This window comes from Dromaius novaehollandiae, unplaced genomic scaffold (genome assembly GCF_036370855.1).
Source record: "Dromaius novaehollandiae isolate bDroNov1 unplaced genomic scaffold, bDroNov1.hap1 HAP1_SCAFFOLD_32, whole genome shotgun sequence".
In the NCBI taxonomy this organism is placed as follows: Eukaryota; Metazoa; Chordata; class Aves; order Casuariiformes; family Dromaiidae; genus Dromaius; species Dromaius novaehollandiae.
The window spans coordinates 1,016,560-1,029,542 of record NW_026991447.1 but is presented as its reverse complement, the minus strand read 5'-3'; the positions used below and the strand labels follow the sequence as shown (position 1 = coordinate 1,029,542).

At 37.2% G+C, this 12,983-nt stretch overlaps 1 long non-coding RNA gene across 1 annotated transcript; it reads right to left on the bottom strand.

Annotated features, from left to right (window-relative positions):
• Positions 1-181: 181 nt before the first annotated feature.
• On the bottom strand, positions 182-6,411 carry LOC135326591 (uncharacterized). Its single transcript, XR_010386912.1, has 3 exons — positions 6,317-6,411; positions 380-473; positions 182-265 (listed from the first exon to the last, which is right to left on the bottom strand). It is a non-coding gene; the product is annotated as an uncharacterized LOC135326591 (long non-coding RNA).
• Positions 6,412-12,983: the final 6,572 nt, after the last annotated feature.

Here is a 12,983-nt window from a genome sequence, read left to right as displayed (position 1 = left end):
ACAATACTGGACAGCTATTATATTTATTCCAATCATTCTTTTAAATTTTACCTAATTTAGCTCTTGTCGAAACATTCCACATTTCACATGCTGACTTGAAGGGCCAGCTACACTGATGCAGTATTGGAATGACACATGAAACCAAAGCAAAACAACATCTGACTTGCCTGCACGTACTTCTTCACCAGTTCAAGAAACTGCACCTTTGATTTCATTTCCTGTAGCTGTCCTTTCAGTTTGGGCAACATCGATTTGATTTCAGAACCTTTGCATGTAAAAATACACACAGCATAAAAACATCAATGATTTGATGTATATGGAAATTTCCTTAAATGATGTGATATCACATTTCATTACTAGCAGGTTACTGTAATATTACCTTTGTTTCTTCTTTCTTTCTGCAATAGCTTCTGATAGAACTTTATGGTCTTTCTATAATTTTTTGTCTCTATCATTAGCAATTGTTCCAGTTCCTATGTAAAGATGAAAAAGATTCTGATCATAATGGTAAATGCTTTTCCCGCAAAGTTTCAGTAAGAAACAGAAGCTACCTAAGAGTTATTTTGCATGAGAAAGAATATCCAAACAGTAACAATATGATGACAGCGAGGAAGAACAGCTTTTCACAGCTATGCTGTGCAGGATGGCTACAGCAAGCATCCTCTGCCCCCCAAAACATTACTGGAGTTACAGTTTTACAGCTTCTGAACTGGAGCTGGTTTGTGTGTGATGAGAGTACATTCGAGTTTGTCTAAATCCATTTCTGTAAATATGTCCTGACATGTAATTGCACTTATCTGGTTGTTTTCAAGAGCATTTTCCTAAAATGATACTTCAAAGTCCTCCAAAACTAAAAGCAATAGGCTCTGAAATCAGAGCCCACCCCAGAAATGCTCTGTTAAGCAGCTGACCTAGATCTGCTGCAAGCACTGAATGTCTGACTTAAAGCAGTGGTTTCCAAACCAGTCTGTAGGCTCTGGTTTTCAGTCAATGTGCAGGTTCACTGGTCAGGCTTCAGCATGGCTAAACAACTAAACATGGTTTCAGGCATGTGATAGGTCTTTTTGTCTCATGATTATATGTGAGAATGAATTTTTGGGAACTACTGCTGCTGGACTCGAGTAGTGAGACTACATTTTTCTTACTGATTCCAAGGATTGCTGTCATCTTTCATGCCAGAATTAACTTATGATCATATGAGAAAGACTATGAAATACATTTTGGGGTGCTAACAATTTTTGTAAATGCATTAGTATTTTCATGTCTTTATCTAAATTACATTTTCATGACTCTCCCCCCCCCCAAAAAAAAGCTCTGTATGCACTTATTCTCTTGATATTGAGTATAACTTCAGAACAGAAGAAAATATAGCAAAGTCAGAAGCAGTTAGTCATCATTAAGAACACATGCTTTCTAGATGAAAACTTTGAAGTGTTACAAAAGTTCCCACTAGACTGCTCATTTTGCTGTTCAGGAAGTGATACATGCCAGGTTTACATTATACTACACAACCAGGTCAAAAGTCAGGCAGGAGACCTGCTGTATAAAGGATATATCAATTTTGAAGTTCAGTTTATATGTTTTATATTTATGCATTTTATACAATAGAAAAACTAAATTTCTCTTGAGCTATGTAACTTTTAAACAGTGGATAGAGACAGACGTATATCCTGCTTAGCACAATAATATCATTTTTAATGTAAACATTTATATTTGTTTGTGTATCCAAGTTTTCATTGTTTTTCCAGTCAATGAAAGTGGGCCATCCATACTAGGGTCAGCTTCTGATCTGGGATAATAGTTTCTGATAAGTAGCTGCCCTTGTAAAACATAAAGGGACATTGCATTTGAGTTTGTTTTCCCAGCAAAATAGAAAGCAGAAACTGATAAAGCTGAATGTCAAATGCCAATTGGTAGACGATTTTTGAATCGCATGCAATAATATTTGGATAAAAACTGGGATTCTGTTAAATTCCAAGTATTTTAAAATTAACTGTTCAGAAACTGAGTAAAACAAACAGATTAGATCCCCCCCCCCTCAGTTTTCATAGCTAAATGCGGATGAGACATTCAGGGGTACGTGAAAGTCTAACAAATCCCAAATCTATTGGGACTTTTAGAAGGGTCTGCTCCTAGGCATTCAAATAAAATGAGGTTCACAGGAACCAAAAACAGTCAATTCAATAATTACATCCAGTAGTGCTTTTATGTATTAAAAGAAGTTTTAAATAGTATTTAAAAACCAGAATGCACTATGAAAATCGACCCTATATAATTTTTTCCCATCACATACACACTTAGCAATTGAGTTCCAAATAGGAGAGTGAAATGCACACTTTCCATATGTATTCTCGCTGCAGAATGCCTTTCCCTTAAGCAGCGTATAACAGATAAATAAGCTGCTGAATAAGTAAGTATGAAAAGACAAAACACACTTGATTGTACCTCTTTTAAAGTAAGTTGTATGTAAAAATGAAAAAATTAGCAGTGCAATTAAGAGATCATGGAAAAAAGAAATGACAGCAGAAAAAAAAGGCTACCCCATGATTAGAACATGATATACTGAAATAAAACCTGCAAAGAGCTACCAGAGGGAAAAAAAACTAAACTAAAAAACACACCTATCTAGAGATTCATTAGGAAACAAGGGTATTGGAACATAATGTGTACTGTGGTTTTTCAAAGTGGTGGCTTTTGTATTTGGGCCCTAAGCTAACTACCAGCGACCTAGTTATGTGAAACAGCATTTTAAATGGAATAAATTCACTCAATGCAGCAGATAGAACTCCCATAAGCAGAATAATCAAAAAACACATGGCTCAGAGCTAAAATATCAAACAACAGATTGGTAAATAGGTTAACTTTTGATGGCATGGACTTACTAGAAATTAATTTGAGTTTGAGCAAAAACCTGTCACTGAGGGGTGTGTTTTTGACAGAAGCTCAAAAGGTTTAACAACACAGTTCACATTAGCAGCAAGAATCACACAACTTAAACCCTGTGGATTTTTAAAACTTATTATATAGTCATCACATACAGACTAGTTAAAGCTCAGAAAAGTTATTATCTAGATTATAAATTGGAAACAGCTTGCTTTCGCTTAAGATTCATTTTTATTTCATCAGTGGAAGTGAAAACAAATTGATTAAGAGAATATAATCACAGGAAGGGAATCAGAAAAAATGGCCATTTTCTGATGTTTCGCATCTAATGGATACGTTAAGAAGCGTCTTGTCCCCTAAATAACTCTGGGCGAGTAGTAGAAGATAGATGCCTTCCCAGTCTATTCTACATCATCATCTTCCATAGACCATTCAGGTCTAGCATAAATCAAATTCTTGATGAAGCAGTATGTGCAATGTTATGGGATTAGATCCTGCTTCCTCTGAAGTATATTTTGCTCCTCAATACACTTTTCTACAGCATTTCCCTTCGCCCGGGGAACAAAGGAATGGCAGAATCACTTGTTTACTTGGGAAAAGTGATGATTCCAAGTTGCCCTTAAAGCACCGGTGTTTACATGCTGAAGGGCAGCTCCCTGCACGGATCCAGAACACTGGGGAAGAGGGATGGGACAGGGAAGAGCGTGAGCAGAACGTGCTGCGTGTTCACTACGAACCTCCTGGTCACAGGCTGGGGGCAGAGAAGTTGGGTGGAGACTCTGCAAAGGGACTTACAAGCCCTGGAGGGAAGAGCTGAAAGCCAGCGCAGGCAAAGAGGAAGAGGACAGAGGCTAAGGGCGAAGGCTTGATCCTGCAAGAGTAGTGAAAGCGGGCTGATCAGAGCACAGAAAAACCCTTATTGTGAGGGCAGCCCTGTACATGCCCCTGGAGAGAGGGCAGCCCTGGCGGCTGCCTTCCCCTCCTGCTTTGCTGCAAGGGCTGGAAGGCTTTGTGTCTGCAGGATGCGTGCCATAAGCGGGAGCTGAACCTGCTATTACTTAGCACAACACACAGAATATATGTTTCTGTGCAAATTAATTTTCCTTTTGCAGTGCATTAATAATACAGCGTACAAGTGAATTTAGTCTTCTCTTAATCTCTGAAGAAGATAGTGGAATATAAACTGAATTTAATGACATAATTGAAGATGATAGTTTATAATGGTATTCTTTTTAACTTGTACACAGAGTGACCTGATGCATTAGGAAGGCTTTTTATGTAAGATATGAGGCTTCTATTTCTACAAATAATTATTTTATTCCTGTTTGTCCATCTGGCCTCATGTGCAGTCCAGATCACATACACTAGTTCTGCATTACTGAAACAGAATAAGATCAGGGTCTAATTCTTGTCCATCTACTAAGATTTCATACTAATTATAACCATCTGATTTTACTAGTCATATATGTGTAATACATATATATATACATACATGTATATTTATATACCTATATATTTAACAAACAAGAAACAAAGATTAGTTCATCTACCCTCAGTAGTGAGAAGAGTACGCACTTTTTTCAGGTACTGCAATGTATTTTCTGTTGCTATGAACTGATTACTGAATGATCTGCATTTAGTATCAACAGTAATCTCCCTCAGTGGAATGCATGGGGCACAAAGACTATAATTTTCTACAGACATATCTCATGACTGTTCCCCCTGCCCCCAACCCCTTGCATGGTTGTTGGGTTAGCCAAGTTCTTGCACATTAGTGCAAATAGTAGCAATATATAATAGCATACATTAATTTTGCAAGCAGATTCCAGAGCCAACACTCTAAACACCTTAAATCTTGCTTCATTTTTGTTGTACATCTGCTAGTTCAATAGGGAAAAACAATTGCCAAGTACTCAGAAGAAAAGATCATTTATCCTTTTGAATCAAGCTAAGTTGGTGAGAGGTCTGTAAAATCTCAGAGTAAGACGACTACTTGTTAGAAAAATCTAATTAGATGCTTATAAAAGCTCCTTACTCTTGAAAATCAGTTCTGCAGACAAGAGTCAGTCCTTTGAATAAGGGAGATTATATGCAAGTCCATTTTTCTCTAGCTGGCATACTTACACAGTGTTAAACAACCCTATGGGATTAAAAATGTGAATACTTGAGTAGATGTAAATTTTTAGAGCAACAGTCCTGAAAGCTTTTTTTCATTTTATTTTTACACAAACCAAGAGTAGGTCACGTTTCTCACGCTGTTTTCTCCTATGTGCCAACACCTGGACATTAAGGAGCAAAAGAGAGGCTGAACGTCCTTAATGAATCAGGCTTTAACTTGCTTGACAGAAAAATACAGTGATGGTTTTTATTGCAAATTGTAGTGAGGTCACATCGTTTCACAGACGATGGATGTGAATAGATCCACTGAGATTTAAACAGACTATCTAGAGATGAAGAAGTCCAGATCTTATTTTCAACTGTCCAGGTCTACTATGCTATGCTCATTTAAATATAAAGCAACAAATTCAACCAATTTCATAGTAAGTAAATCTGCAAAAGCAGTACAACTTTTGCTTCATCTTTATTAAATATTTATCCAGCTGAAAAATTACTGATAACACCAACCAAATAATTAACCACTCTCAGGGACACAAAAAGATTTCAGGTATCCCTACACTAATAGGTATTCCAATACTAACCCACTTACTTCAATTTCATTGTCTCCTTCCATGAACCAGCTCCAACTACATAGGTTTCTACAGTTTCATATATATCCTTACCGCTGCTTTGGACTTAACATATTTATGAACTGAAGCTTGTTACAGACAGATGCACAAATGTAAAAATTAAGTAAATGTGATCAATGTGATCTTTAAGGGCATGGAAGATCTTGCTAATCTAAAATAAACTCCTCCCACCCCAACCCCCAAACTGTTTAAAAGGCACAAGGCCACCCTCTTGATGATGATTAGTGGTCTCCAAGATCTGAGAGCTAATGGCCATTCTGCTGACAAGGGTGAGAAGCTTCAGGGAATTCACTGTGACCAAGGGAAAGGGCTCAGTGCATACGGAGGGCAGAACCTTTTGAGAGCCTGGGCTATACACCAGTCATAGCCAGCCTCAGCTCTTTTTCATAATATTACCACCACAGCTTTGGTGCATACCGCAGGTGGTGCTTTTCCACTCAGCTTCGGGAAGAAAAGACAGGTTGTAGTTCAATGATATCAATTTTATATCAGTGCTCTTCGTTCCAGAATACTATCCCTACCCTGCTTTATCCCTAAGACACAACACATTTCAGTAGGAAAGCATTTTAGAGTCAGTATTTAACAGAAGAAAGAGGGGTTCAACTGACTATAACACAACAGATATTATCATACTTTTAACTAGTAAGTAAAGAGGTATCTTAATGATTTTAAATCAATGTACTCACCACTTTCTTAGCATCTATATTTTGTGACTCACTTGATTTCTGCTTTCCAAGGTTTTTCACGTAACTATGAACTTCGGAACCAAAACAGTCAGCTCCATAAAATACACTGCTCCAACCAGGATTACAGCTGTGAAAGTCAGGTAGGTTGGGAGACGCAAGGTAGCTGTTTTCAGCTGTCTTTATCATGCTCTCTTCCCCTGGCTCCATATTTTCTTCTGCAAAGCCTGTACCAACACAACAGTCATTGCTTTGTAAACACTGTCCCTCTTTTTCTATAAGAATAGTATTCTGCAGCCTGAATTCTTTTTCACAGTTATGTGCAGGTGACTCGTCCAAGTCCTTTTCGTCTAGTGATGTATTCATCACAGGCTCAGCCTTCATGTCAAAGGTTGCTTCCACTTCTCCTAAAGAGGGTGAGGGGTGGAGTCAAAGGAATAATGGTCACATGTTTTGATGTATGCTTTGTTAAACTTAAATGCCACACATACAAAATACAATTGTGAGACTGCCTGTGCCCTCTAACAGTGTTATAGGTGTGCTACTCCACTTTAAAATGTCAATTGCTATGACAACAATATCTTTCATGTTCCCTTTATGCTTATTTTGGCTCTGTGCTTTCTTTTTCTCAGCTATACCTTGTAAAATGGTAAAGGTTAAAGAAACTGCAAAACTATTAAGTTTTGGTCAATAAGTTTTTGAAAAATACAAAATATGTTCTGAATACGTACAAAAAGCATTTAAACAAAGTATAGTACAGAAGCTTCAGAACAAAATTAAACATGTCAAACCTGTACACACATCATTAAAAAACTTAGCTCTTCAGATTTTTTCATCCATAAACCTTGAAGCTCTTTACTTCATATATAGAGAGCAAGAGTATTTGTTGCAGCCAAAGGACACACACATGTTACTGTTGAACATTCTACTCCTACAGGACCAGTTCCCTTGAGCTATGATGGGACTTCTCTGAAGTTATAACAGCTACTATCAGTCCTAAGGGATTGCGGTGACAGTCAAAGGTTGGCACGATGCAGACAGGAGCCACCTGCCAGAAGTCTGCCTTTTCACTTGAGCAATCCCCCAGGGCTTAGATATGCCAGCCTTAGAGTTAAATGGACCTGAGTTACTGGTGCAAAGAAGTCACATACCCCATGGGAAGGCCTCGCTCTACACTTGCAATCATTCTAAGCAGAAATAAAAATTGTAACATAGCGTGACAGCAGCCAAGTGCAAGCTCACAAATTTAAGTTTTGCCATAACACCCAATCCAACTTTACTCAAAACAGAGAAGTAACCTAGTTTAAAAACAGATGGACTTATATGTGCTTTATGTACAAATGCATGAAAATGTGCAAGAAAGGAGATTCAGGACTACAGAAATAAGTGAAATTTCTGTAACTTTAGACTACGAAACAGCTTGTACAAGCTCTGTACAATCCCTTTCCCAGAATTTGTAAATAATTTAGTTGACAATCCCTACTTTTATTTTAATATATTTTTTATTTTACTGCCTGGCTTTGCTTAAATTCTGGTAAGTGAAAAAAGAAGGACCAGGTATGCTAAATGTTAGTGAGTCACCTCTCAGTCTATCCTCACCTGATTCAGTAATGCCTAAGGAGTCAAGCATTTTCTAAAGCTCTCCTCTCTCGCTAAGCTTGCTACGCTGTATGGAGCTGATTCAGTAAGGCTGACCTCTTCCCCCCTCTCTCCGTTAAAGCATGCCACTAGAACATCTACTGGGTGAACACAAGAAAAAAACACATGTAGCAAGTAGGATTTCATGACTTTTTCAACAGTCGCATGTTGCTTTAGAAGCAGGCATCCCACTCAATGACATTTGGTCAGATATATAAGCTTCAAATAAAAAACAATTCCACAAGGCATCAACAATGTTCAGATACTCTGTCATAAGCTCTGAGGTGAATGTTTTTCTGAAGGCACACTGCAAGTGCCAGTCTCTCCAAACTTGAGTCACTGGTGGATTCTCAGCACACACAAAGATCTAGAAACACAAAGTCCCTTCTCACCCTCCATCTGATTGCTGCTTACCAAAAAGCTGTCAGATTGCTTCAGCTCCTGGAATACACTGCCACATTTTGAATCACCTGCCTCAGTTATGCTGAAAATACAAGAGGATGGGGAAAAATTAATGTTTCATATCCTTAAATATTTACATCAGGATAAAATGAGATCTTACGAATAATGCTAGCATCTACATGAAGGACTTCACTGCATTTATCTAACTCCTGACGTTTGTATGCACAATTTCAGTTGTTAATTTACAGGAAAAATGTTCAAATTCTTATTGACATTAAGGCACACTGAGCAAGGTGCAGAGATTTTCCTTTACAACATTTAGCAAAATTTCAACAAAAATATCAGAACACACATAAACAGAAGGCATAACTCCAGGCATAACTTAGACTGCAAATTATTGTAATGGGTTTTTCATTCAGGATTCAGTCTCTGGATAACAGTCTGACTCGAAGTTGTCCCTAACAAGAATATGATAGTTTTGAGTTAAAGAACATAACAATTAAGAATTGCTGTATTCTGCAGATGAATGGGAAAACAGTATCTCAGTGATATTCTGAGGCAGTTCTTAACTGTGATCTAAAAGCTAGACCTGTATTTTTTTAGTGGTTAATAAATGATGATTTCCTTTTTTCTCCCACTTTCAAAGATTTTACATCCTAAGAAAAGTTCATATAGATGGTGACCTCTTCAGATGTCTCAGTAATTCAGCTGCAATAGCTCAACCTTCTCCTGCCAAAACATTCAACTCTGGGAATTAAGAACCTAACCTCTCACCAGTTTTCAATGGTTCCTTAAAACTCCCAACCCTAACGAGTAATGGGCCAGTATGTGAGGGCCTTATATCTGGAGGTCATACTCCGTTCCCCCTGAAACATGCTGCTCACATGAAACACCTCTAATACTGAAGTTCTCCTGGACTGCATGTACTAAGCTGCTTTGTCAAAACTTCCAGCCTATAGTTCAGGACCACACAGACAAAGAAAACATACATAATTTCTGCATATGCATTCACTACTGCTTACAATAGTTTTTGGTAAGATGTTTTTAAAAGTGTGTTACATTTGGAGGCTGCAATAAAACAAGTACAGTCTTTATTGTTTTTCAAGGTAAATATGTCACTGAAAATGAAACAGTAAAAATGTGAATTTAATTAAGGTGGTGTTTTCTCACTTAACATGCTACCTACAAAAATTGTGAGGAGGAACATTAGGTCAAACTAAGGTAGTAAAGTAAAAGGCACTTCTAGCAAAGCTAAATTAATTTTCTTGTTCTAAGGTGTCATTAGAATGAAAAGGATGCATCAAGGCAACTTTACTTTTAAATTAAGGAGAATTTGAGCCAACGCATAAAAAAACAGGAACCCAAACAGAATAAGCAAGTTGAACAGTAAAAACAATATATTTCAGTTCTGATTAAATGGCCTTTCTCTAACACGAGTATGAAGCTCTCCATCAATAGTTACGAACAGTATTTGATCGGAATTAGATCTCCATTATTCACCTACCCTAGGGCAGAGATACAGACAAGCTTTATACAAAGTATTTCCTGCTAATTCATTAAGTACTATTTGCTATGGGGGAAGCCAAGAAGTATCTGATAGAATGGAAAATTAACAGTTGACAGGAAACAAGTAAAGACACCTGAAGAGAAGCAGCATATCCTTTCCTGCTGCTAGTAATAGGCAAGCTCTTAAAATTTTGGAAATAGAAAAAACATCAAGCCAAACTGTAAGAAGGAAAAAGCTGAAAAAATACCTACCACAAATGTGAAGCTTTTTCTCCATTTACAACCTGGTAGAGATTCTCCAGTAATTTTTCATCCCAGTACAGGTCACAAAATTTCTCACAAATTGCATCAGAGAACATACCAAACTTAATTTCCTTTAAGGTTAAAATAAAGTTACCTTATTAAAAAAAAAAAAAGAGTGAGTGATAGAAAGAGAAACAGAAAGAACACATTACTAATAACATTCTTTTATATCAATGATATAATATATATAAGAAAACATACATACCCATATTAATAACTTCAACTCCATTCTCAAGATAGCCATCAAATGCAAACTCCTCTTGTATAAGATGAACTACTTTCTGTAATAAAGTGTCACTTGTTCTGTTCTGCTGGGACAAGGCTTCTACATCAAGGAGATAGGAAGTGTTTTGATTCACTGAGGTACACAGTGCATGTCCTTGCTCAGTGAAAACACTGTGGTACCAAAGCTAAGGATTTTATTTCCTCAGAAACGCATTGCAAGTGGCTTAAGCTTTCTCAGATGGTACTTTATCCTTGGAGCAGGTGCTGTATGAACCTACAGTAGGTACTGTACAGCAGGTAGTACCTACCTGCTCCAGAATTCATGAACTTCTGAGCCCTTTCACCAGGTTTAAAAAAAAAAAAGGTGTGTGGGGGGGTGTCAAATGAGGCTTTCCTCCTTTGTTTCAGACATAATGGCAACAGGTATTTTCTTTTTACCCAGGGCTGCTGGTCAGTCTGAAGCTATCAGTTTTGAAGGAAAAGCTCATGAAAGTAGTAAATGTTATGTTTTACATGTACAATTTTTTGTCTATATGGGCTGTACAGTTCAAGTCATATTGCACAATACATCAGTTTTATGGCTGAATAGACAAGAGCATGGTTTACGTGTGCTTTGAGTTTACCCTCTTGTATTTACATTCTGAGTTTACCCTCTTCTATTTACATTCTTGGGATACACTGGGAGCCAACTATTCAGCTCATTTGCCATTAGTCACCTACAACTGTTCTGTGAAAATCAGTGTTTTAGGAGTATCAACAGGATTTGAGGTCAGAGACAGCTGGTGATGTTCTGTGAGTGTTGTCTCACAAGATATTATGCAGTGGGATAAGTTCAGAAGTGTTTCACCAGCTTTTTACATTTGGAGTTCATCAAAGATCCTTATATCTCTTCCTCATAGAAAAAATCTTGTGCAGGAGCTGCTGACATTGGGCTACACCAATCTAGATTATTACTTCAAAAAAGAATGAACAGATTACTGTACAACAAAGGATATTTTGTGATAGGATATATTCTTCAAACACAGTACTTTAGACTCCTGGTGTCATTGGTTCATGGCATGTCAAGGAACAAGGATGCTGCTCGAGTTTATCGGCCTGTAATGTTCTAAATGGGAAACAGTGAAATGTGAATTGTGTGTGTTCCCCTTCAGTTCTTTAACTCCAAAACATGGAATAAACATCCCCCAACATAGGACTGCATAAATGGATTACTCAAAGAGCAACAGATTTTATTACCAGTAAGCAGCTTCTGTTAGGTTTAAGACAAAAATAATATCCTTTTTCTTTTTTCCATTTTTTTTTTAACAAACAACTTTGTGTATTTATGGGGGAAAAAAAATCTGCCCAGCATGTGTATAACTGTTTCCTAGGTTTCTTTGTTACTATGTTTACAGAGAATAAATTGTGTTAGTTTTAATTAAGTGATACCTGTGGCAGGTAACTTAAAAGTGAGGAGGTTAATGGCTGATAAATCATAAGAAGTGTTGTGATATGTGAAACTCGCAGTTTCAAAGAGTTGAAAAAAATTACGTTGTTTAGGAAGCTTTAAAGATAAATGGATCTATAACTTTTGCTATCTAACCTCTGCAGTCTCCGGCAGTTTTACTGCTGTACTCTTGCTTACCTGTCGTAATTATACTTTTACAGTCCTGCAGAAGTGGAATCAGCTGGGATATTATTTATCAGTTCTGGGAGTGCCAATCCTTATAATTAAGGAAGGACAATATTGGGATGGAAGTGTAAGAAGTATCTTCTTAATTTGTCCTCTCTCCCTGCAAACACATGAGTTATTTCATGCACTAGTGTTATAGCATGGTTAAAATTACTCAAGCTATGTAAGGTCTAGCTCTTCTGTATGTTCATCTTCGTGTGACTTGTTAAAGTGCAGTGAATGCATATGAAGGTGACTGGCAGTGGCTCAAGGTATATCTCACTCTTGACCACAACAATTAGGGTAACAGTTTCTTTGTTCTTCAAACTATATTGAGGTCCAATTGAAAATTTTCTGCTTTTGTAGCTCTGGATTGACAGTATTGCTTTCCAAATTCATTACAGCTGCACATACTAGCAAATTAGTGTATGGACAGCAGGCACCCATTTTTTGTAGCTATATGTAAAACTAAAACAACTGCTAAAATAAAATGTTTGCAGGTAGCATGCTGATTGCTGTAAGGCTATTGTAAGGTGTTTTTAAACAAATTTGTACCTCCTGTCAAACAAGACCCTAAAAGACCTAAAAGTCTTGTATGCAGCTAGCTAAGCAGATGATTAGAACTGAGTTAAAAAGTGGGCTTTAAAAAATTTCCTTTGTCAAAGTCCTGCCCAAATAAAGAAATTGGAAAGGACTGTAAGCTCTGGCAGGTTAAAGGAATAGAAAATGGAATAAGGTGAGCTGAAGCCTGAAAAACTACCAAATTTTCTTTTCAAATCTATCAGTCAAAGGAATCCTGCCAGTCTGCAAAGTCAGCAGATGATCAAGTTACAAAAGAATTCTTCAAATAAGGCCATGGCAGAAAAATTGAGTTTAACTTTTTTAACCTGTTTTCATCTTGGAGGACCTTCAGGAGGTTCCTATATTGCAACTCTTCTTTATGGG